Source organism: Aethalodelphis obliquidens, unplaced genomic scaffold, assembly GCF_003676395.1.
Source record: "Aethalodelphis obliquidens isolate GAN/ISIS:26980383/991018 unplaced genomic scaffold, ASM367639v1 scaffold3, whole genome shotgun sequence".
Taxonomy (NCBI): domain Eukaryota; kingdom Metazoa; phylum Chordata; class Mammalia; order Artiodactyla; family Delphinidae; genus Aethalodelphis; species Aethalodelphis obliquidens.
In genome coordinates this window covers 54,469,591-54,485,341 of record NW_020837947.1, presented here as the reverse complement: position 1 = coordinate 54,485,341, position 15,751 = coordinate 54,469,591, and positions in this window count along the sequence as shown.

Here is a 15,751-nt window from a genome sequence, read left to right as displayed (position 1 = left end):
CTAAAATTATTTGGTGTATATCTTGTGAGAAATAAGATATTCACATAAACTGAAAGTATTACCCACAAAAAATATTTAAAATTAACTTTAAATGGTTTTAAATATAGGTCCAGTGAGACTTGTGCCTGAAATTTTGATCCATTTTCAAAAACAAGATCAACTCTAAGCTAGTGAATGGAGTCCTGGTGTTTGTTTCATAGAGGATGTAGACAATTTCTTTAGCTTCTTTGCATCTTTGTTTCCTCATCTGTAAGATGAAATAATAATAGTTCCTATCTTTTACAGATTTTGTAAGTATTAAAGAATTTATATCTTTAAAAATGTAGAAGAGTTCAGAGAAATCACTCAATATGTGTTCATTATTATAATCATTATTGTTATTATTAATACTGAAGTAAATATTTTAAAAATATGGATACACACAGAATTCCTGGATCAAAATTTCCTAGTTCTGGAAAAATTTCCACTCTTAAAAAATTTCATAGGTAATTCTGATATTCACAATTTTTTGAAAAAGCATTTCATTTGCAATACCTCAAATTGTATTTAAGTATTTCCTTCATGTGTAATCACTAGACTTGATACTTTCTTTAGTATTCTAAGACTTCATGTTAAGGAAGTTTCCTTTCATTCTACAATTAACATGAACTTTTACACAGAAGAAATTGTATTTGTTTTTATCAAATGACACTTAAGATGTCGAAATTATATGTGATTTTCTCCTTTGCATAAATGTATGCACTAATAATTTTTTTAAGTTTTGATGGCCCTTGCTGACCTAAAATAGCTTCAACCTGATTTTGTGTTCAAATGTTAATATATAATTTTATGTGACTTGTTATTACTTATTCTGTCATTTCTCTTGATTCCCTTGAGTTTATAAAGTTGTTTTCAACCCCTTTTTTGAGAACAATTAGATCAACAGTGTTAGTTAAAAAAAATGGTTTATATGATTAAATATATTTTGAAAATTCTAGGCTAAATGAATTTTTAAAACTCTCCTTGCGGGCTTCCTTGGTGGCGCAGTGGTTGAGGATCCACCTGCCGATGCAGGGGTCACGAGTTCATGCCCCGGTCCAGGAAGATCCTACATGCCGCGGAGCAGCTGGGCCCGGGAGCCATGGCCGCTGAGCCTGCGCATCCGGCGCCTGTGCTCCGCAACGGGAAAGGCCACAACAGTAAGAGGCCCGCGTACTGCAAAAAACCAAAACAAAAAAAACACTCCCCTTGCTATTGAAATTTCCAGAATTAATTCATTAATCTGGATTAAAAATATTCAATGGATAGTTATTTTATAGAATGCTTCTAAAATTTATTTTATATAGAGCAATGTAATACCTTCACTCTCTAGAATTCTTGTACTTTTTAAAAGTTTAATATTTCTGGGGTCATTTAATTTGGTTTTGACAAAGAAAAGAGGCAAACACTAGTGAAATCATCATCTTAGAATCGGATTAGATTTTTGAAAATGAACTAGAACATTGGCAGATATATAGTATTATATATAAATAGTTACACAGATATATAGATATATAAGTATATAGTATAATACTTCAGTACTTAAGAATTGTTGCTTAACTGCAATCACCTCTCCCAACACTATTGTTTGATAGATTTTAGATTTATTGGTGTTCCTGAATTAAAACAATCTATAAAATATGGCAAATGAAAAACTTGATCTTTTAAAAGCATAATTAATGTAAACATTCCCAGTTACTAGATTTTCTAATTCTTATTAACCATTAAATATTAGCCTTTTCATTGTTGTTCAGGAAGTTTTCATAAGTATATGTAATAAAATTCCATATATATCATATATATATATTTTTTGCTTTTGATCAATGAACTATACGAGTAATTCACAATTTCAAAAGTAAAAGTTTACATTCCATTTCACAGTAAGCTAAGAAAAATGCATTTACTTCTATAGCTTCCTATAAGGTTTGCCATACATGTTCTCATATAATAACAGACAACCTAAATATTTTAGAATTTGCCTGGTTAGTACTGAAAAGTCAATAGTGACTATATATATATATATCAGCTTTTAGAAGTCAGTAACTAAAGGTGATGAAATAATCCAGATTTAATTTGCATTTAATATAAAAAAGATTGGATATTAGCTAGTATTCAGATATATTGTGTCAAAAATGCTGTCACAGCTCATGTGTACATGGAACATTAGTCATTCATTTTGTTAATCTAACATAATATGGAGTATAATTTATCAGGACATCAAAATAATAGCTTTTACTCCATTTCCTCACTTCTATAAGGACGTGCACAATACACTCTGCAGCTACACATGCACCCTATTAGGGCTAATTGAAAATAGATGGTACAATTAACCTGCTTCTTAGTAAAAAGCATTAACACTTAATGTGAAAATCTAATCACAATAAAAAGAGGTTCACATTGGAAGAAAATGTGGTGAATAATTCAAAATCATCTGATTTTCTCATGCAAAGTAAATTAAAGAAAGAAAAAGTTAATATAACAACATGCAAAGCAGCAATTATATCATTTGCATTTCTAATCTTTGCTTTCTTTCTCAGATGTATTCCATTTCAGAAGATTCTATAGATGATTTAACACAATGACTCAGTATTTAGGTGCAACACAGCAGAACTGAGCAGGTGGTCATGGAACAAAAAAGCAGTAAAGGTAATCCATTATAATACAAAGTATGAAAATTATCATGCAAAATCTTATGTAGGGAAAACTGCCTGGATTATTTTAACAAATTCCATTAAACACAGATCCTTTTGATGATATGCTATAATTAAAACTCAATAAGCTCTTAAAAGATAATATATTATTCAGTTTTTCTTTTTTATTTTAATTTTGTGTTGAAGTATAGTTGGTTTATGATTATACTAATTTCAGGTGTACAGCATAGTGATTGATTATATTCCATTAAAAGTTATTATAAAATAATGGCTATAATTCCCTGTGCTGTATGATATATCCTTGTCACTTATCTGTTTTATATATAGTAGTTTGTATCTCTTAATCCCATACCCCTATCTTGCCTGTCTGTATGGTCAGGCCACTCAAGATGGCTGTTCTCTTGCTCTTTCTACGTCCCCTTCTAGGCCAGTCTCTTCTTCACCTATAACCTATTCACATGAATGTGTTTCCCCCCTGCCTAGCTAGTGATTGTTCTAATCCTTAAGCCAGAACAGCTCCATCTGCTATTTTTTTAACTTAATTAATTAATTAATTTTGGCTGCATTGGGCTTTCGTTGCTGCGTGGGCTTTCTCTAGCCGTGGTGAGTGGGAGCTACTCTTCGTTGAGGTGTGCGGGCTTCTCATTGCCGTGGCTTCTCTTGTTGTGGAGCTCGGGCACTAAGCGTGTGGTCTCAGTAGTTGTGGTGCACTGGGCTTTGTTGCTCCGCGGCATGTGGGATCTTCCAGGACCAGGGCTCGAACTCGTGGCACCTGCATTGGCAGGCAGATTCTTAACCACTGCACCACCAGGGAAGTCCCCCACCCCCACCCTCGCCCCCGCCCGCTCCCTACTTGTTATTTTATTAAAGGCAAACCTTTGCCCTTGTGAAGCTCCCTAACCTGAGTGGCTGTGAGGGACAGGCCCCACCTTCTGGTTTCCCTGGTAACTGATGAGCCAACCAGTCGTCAAGTCCCCTTATAAATGGTAGGCTGCCCCTCCTCCTTCCCTGAGTAGCAAAGATGGCTGCTGTAGCCGGCCAGCACTCCTGCCAGCACTCCTGCCCGCCCGCCACCCTACACGCAAGATGTGGTGTCACTCCAGGATCTTTTGCTTCAGACATGTAAGATTTCCCTATCCGATAAGCCACTAGGGTCCCTGTCACTGACTCGGGGCAATTACCTTGGTCTCGCGGCTGGACAACTGAAAGGCTTGCAGGCCTGCAGGGTGCAGCCCAGCAACTGGTGAGCTATCTAGGAGGCTGAGGAAATTCCCGTGAGTGCCCGAGACATCGGGAAATAAAGTTTTGAGGGGTAATCTTGAGGTGGTCATCCACTAGCATGTGAGGCCCTCTGACAGCTGGTCACCATGAAATGTATTTCTTTTCCATCATATTGATGATATCCCCAGAGGCTCTTTGCAGTTTAAAAGTAGCAGCCCTGTGCTTGTGGCTCATTTCACTGCATGGGGGGCTGGATGCTGAATACAGACAAAATGCAAGGGCCTGGATTACTTACCAAATACTTGGATGTCACCTGTTGGGGTAAGGCAAGCATACCCCTGACCCACCACCACTAAATAGTTACAGACACAGGCTTCAGGGATATTAATTTAGGACTTGGCCAGTTACCCCGAAGGGTTTGGTTTGGGTCCTGCGGCAATAGCAAAATGATAAGAGTTCCCTCGGGCTTCTGGATACGGTGTGGTGGAACAACAGCTCTGTTCAATCTACAGCATGCTACAACAGGTGCAAGACATTACGGAACGCCTACCTAAGGCTTCCAGCAATGCAAAACCCCACCCACTTTACCCACCATGAAGTTCAGGCATGGGCTGATAAAAGTGACATACCCTGGCGTTTCCACCTGCCCTGCAACCCCACTGCTGCCAGGATAATTGGAAGGATGACAGGGCTACTTAAACAACAATTGAGGCGAGGGAAACCTGCTCTCTCCACAGGTGGAAACATCCCAGGAGCAATCATCCCAGTGCCTGTGCCACATTAATCCAGAAGCAACTAGTCAGCGCAACCCGAGTTCAGCTGTTTTTGCCCTTGCTGCTGCATCTACCTACAGGGGCACACACAAAATGGCCCTAGGACTGGCAGGTAAGGCCACGGTGGTTTGGGTTTGTTGCTGCACGTGGAGAACAGGATAAGAAAGGGTCTTAGATTTCACCTGTATTCTGCCCCGTCCCAGGTAAGACTGCTAAGTAATTAATCCAGGCCCCCTACTGGAGAAAGGCACCATTATATTAACCCTGTGGTCTCTTAAACTGATTCTCCAGGATTCTGCCCCAGCTATGGGGACTGAAGGTGGACAGGCAGTATGGTAATATGGGCCAGGACAAAACCATAGGCAGGGGTGGTATTATCTCAGAATGCTATCACTGCTTGTATTTTGCTTAACGGTCTTGATCTTTCTGTATTGTGCCTGTTACACATCTCACATTTGATCCCTAGTCTGAGTGACTGGGCGACAAAGGTGGCCTCGCTGCTAAATGAGTTTAATTGCTTGGTCTACAGTGAGATGCCCTTGTCGTCTTCCTCTGGACTTCCATGAAAAATCGACCCAATAAGCACCTGGCTCTAAAATTTGCCCCCCTCTTGGACTCTATATTGCATTTGTTTTGTATTGTATTTGGTTGCAGTACCCCTCTACATACCTGACCCAGGGATATTGCAGAAGAGGGACAGACCAAGATGGTCAGGGTCCTGCAGGGTAATTGGGGGTGAAGTGTATGGTCAGGCCGCTCAAGATGGCTGTTTCCTTGCTCTTTGTACGTCCCTGCTCAACCAGTCCCTGCTTCACCTACTTCCCACTCACATGAACGTGCTTGCCCAGCTAGTGATTGTTCTAATCCTTAGGCCAGAATGGCTCTACCTGCTAGTTTATTAAAGGGAAACCTCTGCCCTCGGGAAGCTCCTTAACCTGAGGGGCTGTGAGGGACATGCCCCACCTTCTGGTTTCTCTGGTAACTGATGAGCCAGCCTGACGTCAGTTCCCCATTAAATGGTAGCCGCTGCCTCCCCCTCTGAGTAGCGAAGATGGCTGCCATGGTGGGCATGCCAGCCAGCCAGCCAGAGTGAGGTGTTGCCCCAGGACTTTCTGCTTCAAATGTGTAAGATCCTCTATCCAATCAACTGTTGATGTTCTGTCACTGTCTCTGGGCTCTTTCTTTGTTTTCAAGGCTGAGCAACTCCAAGGCTTGCAGGCCTGTAGGGTGCAGCCCAGCACCCTCCCTCCTTCACTCTCCTCACTGGTAACCACTAGTTTGTTTTCTATACCTGTGAGTCAGTTTCTGTTTTGCTATAGACATTTATTTTTTTAGATTCCACATATAAGTGATATCATACAGTATTTGTCTCTCTCTTATTTCACTAAGCATAATATTCTCTAGGTCCATTCATGTTGCTGCAAATGGCTGAATTTCATTCTTTTTTTTATGGCTGAGTAATAATGAACTGTGGATATATAGATATACCTTAATCCACCTGTCTGTCGATGAGCACTTGGGTTTTTTCCATGTACTGACTATTGTTAAATAGTGCTGCTATGAACATTGGGGTACATGTATCTTTACAAACTAGTGTTCTCATTTTTTCTGGATATACACCCAGGAGTGACGTTGGTGGATCATACAATAATTCTTTTAGTTTTGAGGAACCTCCACACTGTTTTCCATAGTGGCTGAACCAGTTGACATTCCCACCAGCAATGTACAAGTAAGTGTTCCCTTTTTCTCCACATTCTCGCCCACATTTATTTGTTGACTTTTTGATAGCCATTCTGACAGGTGTGAGGTGATAACCTCATTGTAGTTTTGATTTGCATTTCCCTGATTAGTGATGTTGTGGTGAGAATCTTTATGTGCCTGTTGGCTGGCTGTATGTCATCTTTGGAAAAGTCTATTTAGGTCTTCTGCCCTTTTATTGATTGGATGGTTTGCCTTTTGGTTACTGAGTTGTATGAGCTGTTAAACATTTTGGATATTAACCCCTTGTTATATCACTTGAAAATATTTTCTCCCATTCAGTAGGCTGTCTTTTCATTGATGGTTTCCTTTGCTGTGCAAAAGCTTAAGTTTAATTAGGTTCCATTTGTTGTTTTGCTTTGCTTTCTCCTTAGGAGACAGCAGTATTTTTTGATCTACAATTTATGTCAAAGAGTGTTCTGCCTATGTTCTCCTCTAGGAGTTTTATGGTTTCAGTTCTTACACTTGGGTCTCTAATTTATTGTTGTATATGGTGTGAGGGAATTTCTGGTCTCATTGTCTTATATTTGGCTGTACAGTTTTCCCAGCACCACTTACTAAAGAGACTTTTATCCATTGTGTACTCTTGCCTCCTTTTGCAGTTTTCATCCTTAAAAATAAGTCGTCTCTAGTGATCATTTCAAAATCTACAATTTTTAGTTGTCCTATAAGTTTTTATGTGTGTTTGGACTTTTAAACTGTCTTTTAACGTAAAAAAACTGTTTAAAAAGAATTTAAAACAGGTTCTGAGTATACTTGCTACCCCTCTTCTCTTGTATACTTAGGGCAGACATCATTAATGAGTTTTCAAACTATTTCCTGCTAAATCTGGTCTTAGCTTTGGAGTCCTTCATAATGGTCTCAAGGCAACAACTGTCACTTCTTAGGGGTTGGTATAATAAAAGGATCATTTGACAAGCCCAGTTTAAGGCTCTCTTTGCTTAGGACTGGAATAAATTAATATTAATCTCTTAATAAAATGATACATCAAACTAATTATACAAAACTCACTTCAAAAGAGGAGGCACGTAGATTATTTTAGGGGCATTAATTTGTGACATGAGAAAAATACTAAAAGCTTTTAGGGACTTTTTTCTTTAAGAGTTGCAATTCCAAACGTTATTAGAATTCAAGCTGAATGTAAGTGTTATACTAGGATAATAGTAGCGTAAATTTCTGTTTTGGGAAAGAACATCCTAACTTCTGATGATATGAATAGGTTTTCCTCAGAAGACGTGATGAAATAGAAGTGAAGGCTGAGTTTGGACAGAGTACTCAACGTCTTTAAGGGAAGTGACAGTTTTGGCAGTCTATAACATGTCATGGAAACACACAATTGGCTGAAATAAACTAAGCCCTATGAGAATCAAAGGGAAAGCTCTTCAAAGTAGTAGAATGGTGACATGTGCTCCTTCCTTGGTGGCAGGTGAAACTGTTTTGAATTTGACTAGAGATCCATGTAAACATACTGGCTGGAAGATAAGTAAAGATATTCTAGCTATATACTGATTATTTTCTAGGGAATAGTTTTAATAGAATATACCAATGTTGGGATTTTCTTGGTAAATAGACCTATAATTGTAGATAATGAATCTCAGATGTGCTGAAGAATACAGGCTTTTTAGCTATAACTAGTGAGTTAGACCCTAAAAGCTAAGCTACTAGGTTGAACTGAATTGCTTTCACTGTCATCACTCTGAATCCAAAACATCCTGGTAAGGAAAAGCAGGGGACTTAGGTGGCTGGGTCTGATAGATTTGGGGCCTCTTGGACATGGAGTTGAACACTGAGTATACAAGTGAGCACAGTATACAGCTATTGCTTCTCTTTTGGAGTCTTTGCTAATCACTAAAGCTTGATGTCAGGTAAGATTTGCATTATGTGTGTATCTGAATTACCCTTCAGGCCTTTGAGTGTGCTCAGGATCACATCAAATATTTATTGGATTTGCCCTAAAAAGGCAAAAATCACAAGAGTGGACTTTGCAAGTGTTAAAGATATTCAAACTAACATTTTACATTGAGGAACTTGACAACATGCTGTATGCTTTAATACCTTAGGGATTTGCACTGAACACTGGTATCTTAGAATCTCAAGGAAGCATTTTGTGTTTTAGGAGGCATAATCATCCCCCCTCCTCTAAAACAGTGAAGCTCAGACTCATTTAACTGGAGGAAATTCATTGGCACAAATAATGGGAAATTTTTAAAGAAAGAAATCATATAAATACATTTGAAAATTGATAAAACTCAATATATATTCATGAAAACCTTAGTCAGTTATGGAAATCACTTAATGTGATAAAAGATCAAGAAAATACTATAATAAATCACAATGGTGAAATGTTAATCTTGCCTTCCAAAAACAAATGGATGCCCACTATGATGAATTTTATTATATTATTAGAGGTCCTAGCCTAAGCGTTAATGTAATGGAAGTAATAGAAACTATAATTACTGGAGGGGAATAAATAAAGCACTGTTATCCACAAATTGCATGATTACATATGTACAAAACTTTTTAAATTGCACTAAAATATTAGAAATCAGAGGAAATTAGTAATTTTGCTGGGCACAAGGTCAGTATACAAATCAATTGTGGATAAATATATCAACGGCAAACAGAAAAACAATTTTTAAATGTTCCATTTAGTTAGGAACATGTTATGGGCTGAATTGAATTCCCCCACCAACAGACGCACTTAGAACTCTGTGGGAAACAGAATTCTTAAGATGATTCCCACTGACTCACACCCATATACAATCTCCTTCCCTTGAGTGGGATCAGACTTGTGAATACATTAGTGATCATTCCCCTATTTATATCACAAAGGTGGAAAGCCTTTGCAGATGTAAATAAGGTGACTTGGAATTAAATCCAGCTGACTTGGAATTAATCAAAGGGAGTTATCCAGGATAGGCCTGACCTAATTAAATGAATTTTTAAAAAGAGGTCTTGATCCTTCTTTGAAGCCCTGAGATGCTCTTCTACTGGCCTTGAAGCGTACAGCCATGTTACGAACAGCCTATGGACATAGACAGCTTCTGGGGGGTGCTGCGGACCTCAGTCCTACAACTAAGAAACTGAATTCTGCCGGCAATCTTAATTTTGCTCGCAATCTTACCTAGCTTGAAAGACAACCTCAAGCACCCCATGAGAAGTCAGCCTGACCTACTATCTTGATTGAAGCCTTGGAAGATAGGAGCAGAGGACCCAGCTTAGGTATTCCCAGACTCCTGATCCACAGAAACTGTGAGATAATGTTTGCTTAAACCACTACATTTGTGTTAACTTTTTTATGCAGAAATAGAAAAAATAAATACAGTCATAAGCAGGGAACTGAAGACTTTTTCTCTACATTAAGTGCTTGAAAAATCAAGTCATACTAACCTTGGAAAGTCCACAGTGAAACAGCTGCCTCATTGAACGTTTGACCCATGGTGACGCCCAGTCGCTGGCATCCCATCTATGAACAGAAAGTATCCAAAAAGTTTGCCAGTGCCTCATTCCAGAATATAAATGGACAGGCCCTGAAAACTGTCATGCAAGCTAAGTCTTAAAGAAAAGAAATGCCCTTTAATTTGTGATAAACTGAGTTAAGTGATACTAGTGTTTGGGAAGATTAGCCATTGTTTAAAAAAAGCCTAACAATAATTAAATACATTGGAAAGCAAATTCCAGAGGAAAGTAAAATAACTTTGGTATACTATATAGCTAAACAAATTGACTAAACGTATTCCAGGGTGCGGGAAATGTATTTATGGTATACTAATTGGCTCAGCTCTGAGCCATATCTATATTAATGTAATAGAACACTGAGTATTGATCGAATAAATAGCTTTAAAAGAACATAGAGGCTGCAAGGGGAATGAAAGTATAAGGGAACCAGACACTAATTTACTCTAATAAAATTGGTTATATTTATGTCAAAACTGAATATATCAAGAGCTCTCAGAGTAAGCACACTATCTGGAATAGCAAGGTATGTACCAAAAATTTTTGAAATTTGGAAGAGGTTGATCCTGAGGACAAATACTAGAGCTGGGAAGGGATGGAATAGGGCATTACTGTTATTACTAACATCCTTCCAACACTATTTAGCTTTTCAGTACTTGTGATTGGTCTGTTCCTATTTTCTATTTCTTCCTGCTTCAGTCTTGGGAGATGGTACCTTTCTAAGAATTTGTCCCTTTCTTCTAGATTGTCCATTTTATTGGTATATAGTTGCTTATAGTAGTCTCTTAGGATCCTTTGTATTTCTGTGGTGTCCTTTGTAACTTCTCCTTTTTCACTTCTAATTTTACTGACTTGAGCCCTCTCCCTTTGTTTTTCTTGATGAGTCTGGCTAAAGGTTTATCAGTTTTGTTTATCTTTTCAAAGAAGGAGCTTTTAGTTTCATTGATCCTTGCTATTACTTTCTTTGTCTATTTCACTTATTTCTGCTCTGCTCTTTAGGATTTCTTTCCTTCTAGTAACTTGGGTTTTGTTTGTTCTTTCTCTAATTGCCTTAGGTGTAAGGTTAGGTTGTTTATTTGAGGTTTTTCTTGTTTCCTGAGGAAAGATTGTATTGCTATAAACTTCCTTCTTACAACTGTTTTTGCTGCATCCCATAGGTTTTAGATCATTGCGCTTTCATTTTCATTTGTCTCTAGGTATTTTTTGATATCCTCTTTGATTTCTTCAGTGTAGTTTTTGAAAGTATGTGCAAACATCAATTTGGTGAAAATAAAAATTAGATTTACAGGGTCTAATAGTATAAGTGTGATCTCTTTTTTCTAAAGTAAATGTTTTTCTCAATGTTGATACTCACTGCAGCACACTAAGTTGTCCCTAAAGGCCTGAAAGAGTAATGTACCTCTCTAAGAATCTGAAGAGGAGGGAAGACTGAATTGCTAGGGGACCTTGGGTCTATTAGGCAGAAGGAAAGATTAGAAGTAAATAGTCTAAAAATTAGAAAGAGTTTGTGTGCTTTCTGTGAGACTATTAAAATTATATAGTGGACTGAAAAGGTAACTATACCTGTTAGATATTAAAAATTCTGTTTGAGTCTTTTTTTTTTTTTTTTTTTTTTTTGCGGTACGCGGGCCTCTCACTGCTGTGGCCTCTCCCGCTGCGGAGCACAGGCTCCGGACGCGCAGGCTCCACGGCATGTGGGATCTTCCCGGACCAGGGCACGAACCCGTGTCCCCTGCATCGGCAGGTGGACTCTCAACCACTGTGCCACCAGGGAAGCCCTGTTTGAGTCTTTATTGCAGAAATCTCTATTTCTAAAGAGATGCATTATGTCCAGCCATAAATAGCATTGGGATTTACCTGAGCCTTTGAATAGCCTGTAATTACTGTCTCTGCTGAAACTTGTGAAAAGTTATAAGGTAAAGACATTTGTAAACGGAACAAAATTAGAATGAAAAACAAAATCCAAGAAGTTCATGGACAGGAAAGATACATTATTGTTTTATACGGTAATCGACATTAAATGTTAAGTTTAAAATTTACAGGCAACCTTATTGTTAATCTACTTAAAGAAACTGGGAACTATATTTAAAATCAAAGTCATTTCAAAAGAAAAAGATACTTTTATTATTTGACAGTGATGTATAGACAAGTCACACAGAATTATGGGACAAATCTGACCTTCTGTTTCTTTGAAATATCAGAAGACTGACCAACAGATTTTGAAATATTCGATTTTCTGAAAGAAAATTTCTTCTGTGTAAGACATGTCCTACATAGATGAGTTTTATTTCTTCTCTGTATTTAATTTGCTTAATCACTAGGTTAAAGCCACTTTGTCTTTGCTATTGAAAATATTCAGTCATTAAGCAAATAGAAATGTAAGCTGACTGATTTTGACAATAAGCTCTTAGAGCTATAAGCCTTCTTATATGGGATGAGTTAGGAAAGGGAAAGGTAATAGCACTAGTCCAATGGGACAGGTATGCACCTCCCAACCCTGCTCTGCCTCTAAACCAGAGGTTACTAGGCAAAGAAGTACTAGACAAGCCTAATGAATTAGGTTTCTAGATAACACATTTGGTTTCTTGGAAAAATACTCAAGATAATCAAGTCCTGCCAAAGTCTGATTCCTCTTCTCCATAAAACTGAACTTTAAAGAACTTAGATAAGAGTTATCTAAGAGTATATCTAATTTTATACTCTATTTGCTTGCATAAAATAATGAAGCCACTAACAAAAATACAATAATTAAATGAAATAAAAATATTAATTCAGCATTAATTAAAAGACTAGTTAACACATTAAGAAGAACACTGGATAATAGAGGCAGGTCACAGAAACTGCTATGGACTAAATATTTTTGTACCATCAAATGCACACACCCAAACCCCATTTCTCTACACACACAAAACCCACACCCCTATTACTCCTTCCACAAGCCCACCTCAGTCACTCCACACAAAAAGAACTCCCCCGTCTCTCCCTCCACACACACACACCAGTCTCTCCACAGGCACGCACACACACGCACTCATAACACTTCTCTCCCTCCACACACACACAAACACACACCCATCTTGCTCTCCACACAAAACAGCCCCATCTCTACACACATCCCCATCTGCCCCTGCGCGCACACACACACACACACACACACACACACACACACGTCTTTCCCTTTACACTTCCCTGTCTCTCCCTCCACACCCACACAACACTCTTTGCACACACACACAAATCGGTTTCTCCCTCCACACCCTCCTCGTTCTCTCCCTACACATTCCTACCCTCTCCCCTGCACACCCACCCCCTAGTCTCTCCTCACACAAACACATAAACTCACACCCCTCTCTCCCTCCACCCCACTGTTGCTCCATCCACACTCATACCCCCACCTCTATACACACACCCCCGTCTCTCCACATGTGCACACAAACACCCCAGTGTCTCCAACACACATACGGATACACAGACCCACCCCGCATCTCTTGTTCCAACACACCCCCCCAGACTCCTCCCATCTCTCACTCCACACCCACACGCCAGTCTCTACACACACACACACACACACACACACCCATACACCCATCTCTCCCTCCATGCACACACACACCTGTGTCTCCCTCATACTCTCCTTGTATGTCCATTCACACACAAGCCCATCTCTACACAGACCCCACACACAACACCATCTCTCTTTCCACAACCCCATCTCTCCAGTACACACACACAAATACACATGCCTATCTCTCCCTCCACACACACCACCGTCTCTACACACATACACCTGTCTCTCCCTCCATACCCCCAGTCTCTACACACACACACACACACATACACACACACACACACACATACACACATCTCTCCTTCCACAACCTCCATTTGTCCCTCCATCACTCTCTGTACATGCTCCCCCTTTTCTCCTACCACACACTCACATCTCTGCACACACACTCACACACAAACTCATCTCTCCCTCCACACACCCACACCTGTCTCTCCTCCCACACTCACCCATGTCTCCCTATACACACACACACACACACACACACAGAAAGCAGTCTCTCCCTTCACACAAACACCTCCATCCCACCCTGATAACCTGCACACATCCAACTCTCCACATGCACACCAACACACACAACATTGTCTCTCCCTTCACACCTATACTTCCATCTCCATAAACACACAACGACCCCATCTGTACACACACACACCCCACACAACCATGTCTCTCACTCCACACACACCCCAGTCTCTCCACAAGTGTAAACACAAACAGAGCCCAAGCCCAGTCTCTCCACAAACACACACACACACCCGTCTTTCAACACATACACCCATACACCCATCTCTAGCTCCACACTCAAACCCCAGTCTGCTCACACACACACACTATTCTCTCCCTCCACACACAACCCCATCCATACACATGCACACACACACATTCAGAGACACAGTGACACCCTGTCTTTCCCTCTATACACCCATCTTTCCCTCCACACACAGACACACACATCTCTCCAAAACATACCAAAACCCCATCTCTACACACACACACACACACACACACCTCTCCCTCCACTCACTCACCCCTGTCTCTCTCTCTATACACAACAACCCCTTTTCTACACACATATACGCCCACAGAACCCTGTCTCTCCCTCCACACCCGAGTCTCTCCTTTCACACACCTACACCCCCCATCTCTTTTTCCACACACTCCCTTGTCTCTCCCTCCACACACACGCACCCTTTTCTCACTCAATACATACACACACACACACAAAGAGCCAAACTGCATCTCACACACCACACCCCTCTCCCCTTCTACACACCTGTCATCTCTCCACACACACCATCTCTCCCTCCACATTTAAACCTCAGTATCTACACACACACGAAAACCCGTCCTTCCACACACAAAAACACCCACACACCTGTCTCTGCCTCTGCACGCCTTGAATCTCCCTATACATACCCCGTTTCTCCCTCCACAGACGCTCCATCTCTCCATCCACAACCCCAGACTCGCTCTCCACACACACACCCGCGTCTCCCTCCACAACCCCCATCTCACCCTTAAAACCTACACACACCAAACTCTCCACACAAAACACATAGTCGTCCCTCCAAAACACACCAAAACCCCACCGCTCCACACACACTAGCACACCCACACCCCTGTCCCTGCCTTCACACCCCCACCCTAGTCTACACACACACACACACACACACACACACACACCCATCCATCTCTCCCTTCACTCACTCACCCTGGTCTCTCCATACACAAGCCCTTCTCCACACACACCCCACACAACCCTGAATTCCCTCAACACCCCCAATCTCTCCTTACACACACCCATGCAGACACACACACACACACACACAAACATCTCCACAAACATCCACACCCATCTCTCCACAACACTCTCTTCCACACACACACCCCAACTCTCCCTACCCACCCTCACCCCCATCACTCCACACTCTCTCACATACAAAACAGTGTCTCCATCCACACACACAGCTGTCTCTCCCACCACACAAACATCCCCAGCTCTCCCTGCACACACACACTGTCACTCCAGACACACACAAACCTGTCTCCCCATCCATACACACACGCAAACACACACATCTCTCACACACACACCCCATATCTGCACATGTACACAAAAACACAGACACAGCCGAGTTTCCACACACAAACACACAAACCATTCTCTCCACACAAACACAGACCCACAGTGCATCTCTCCCTTCACACACACACACACAGACACACACACTTCCCATATCTCGCTCCACACACTCAACCGATCTCTCCCTCCCCACCCATATGTCAGGCTGTACACACACACACAC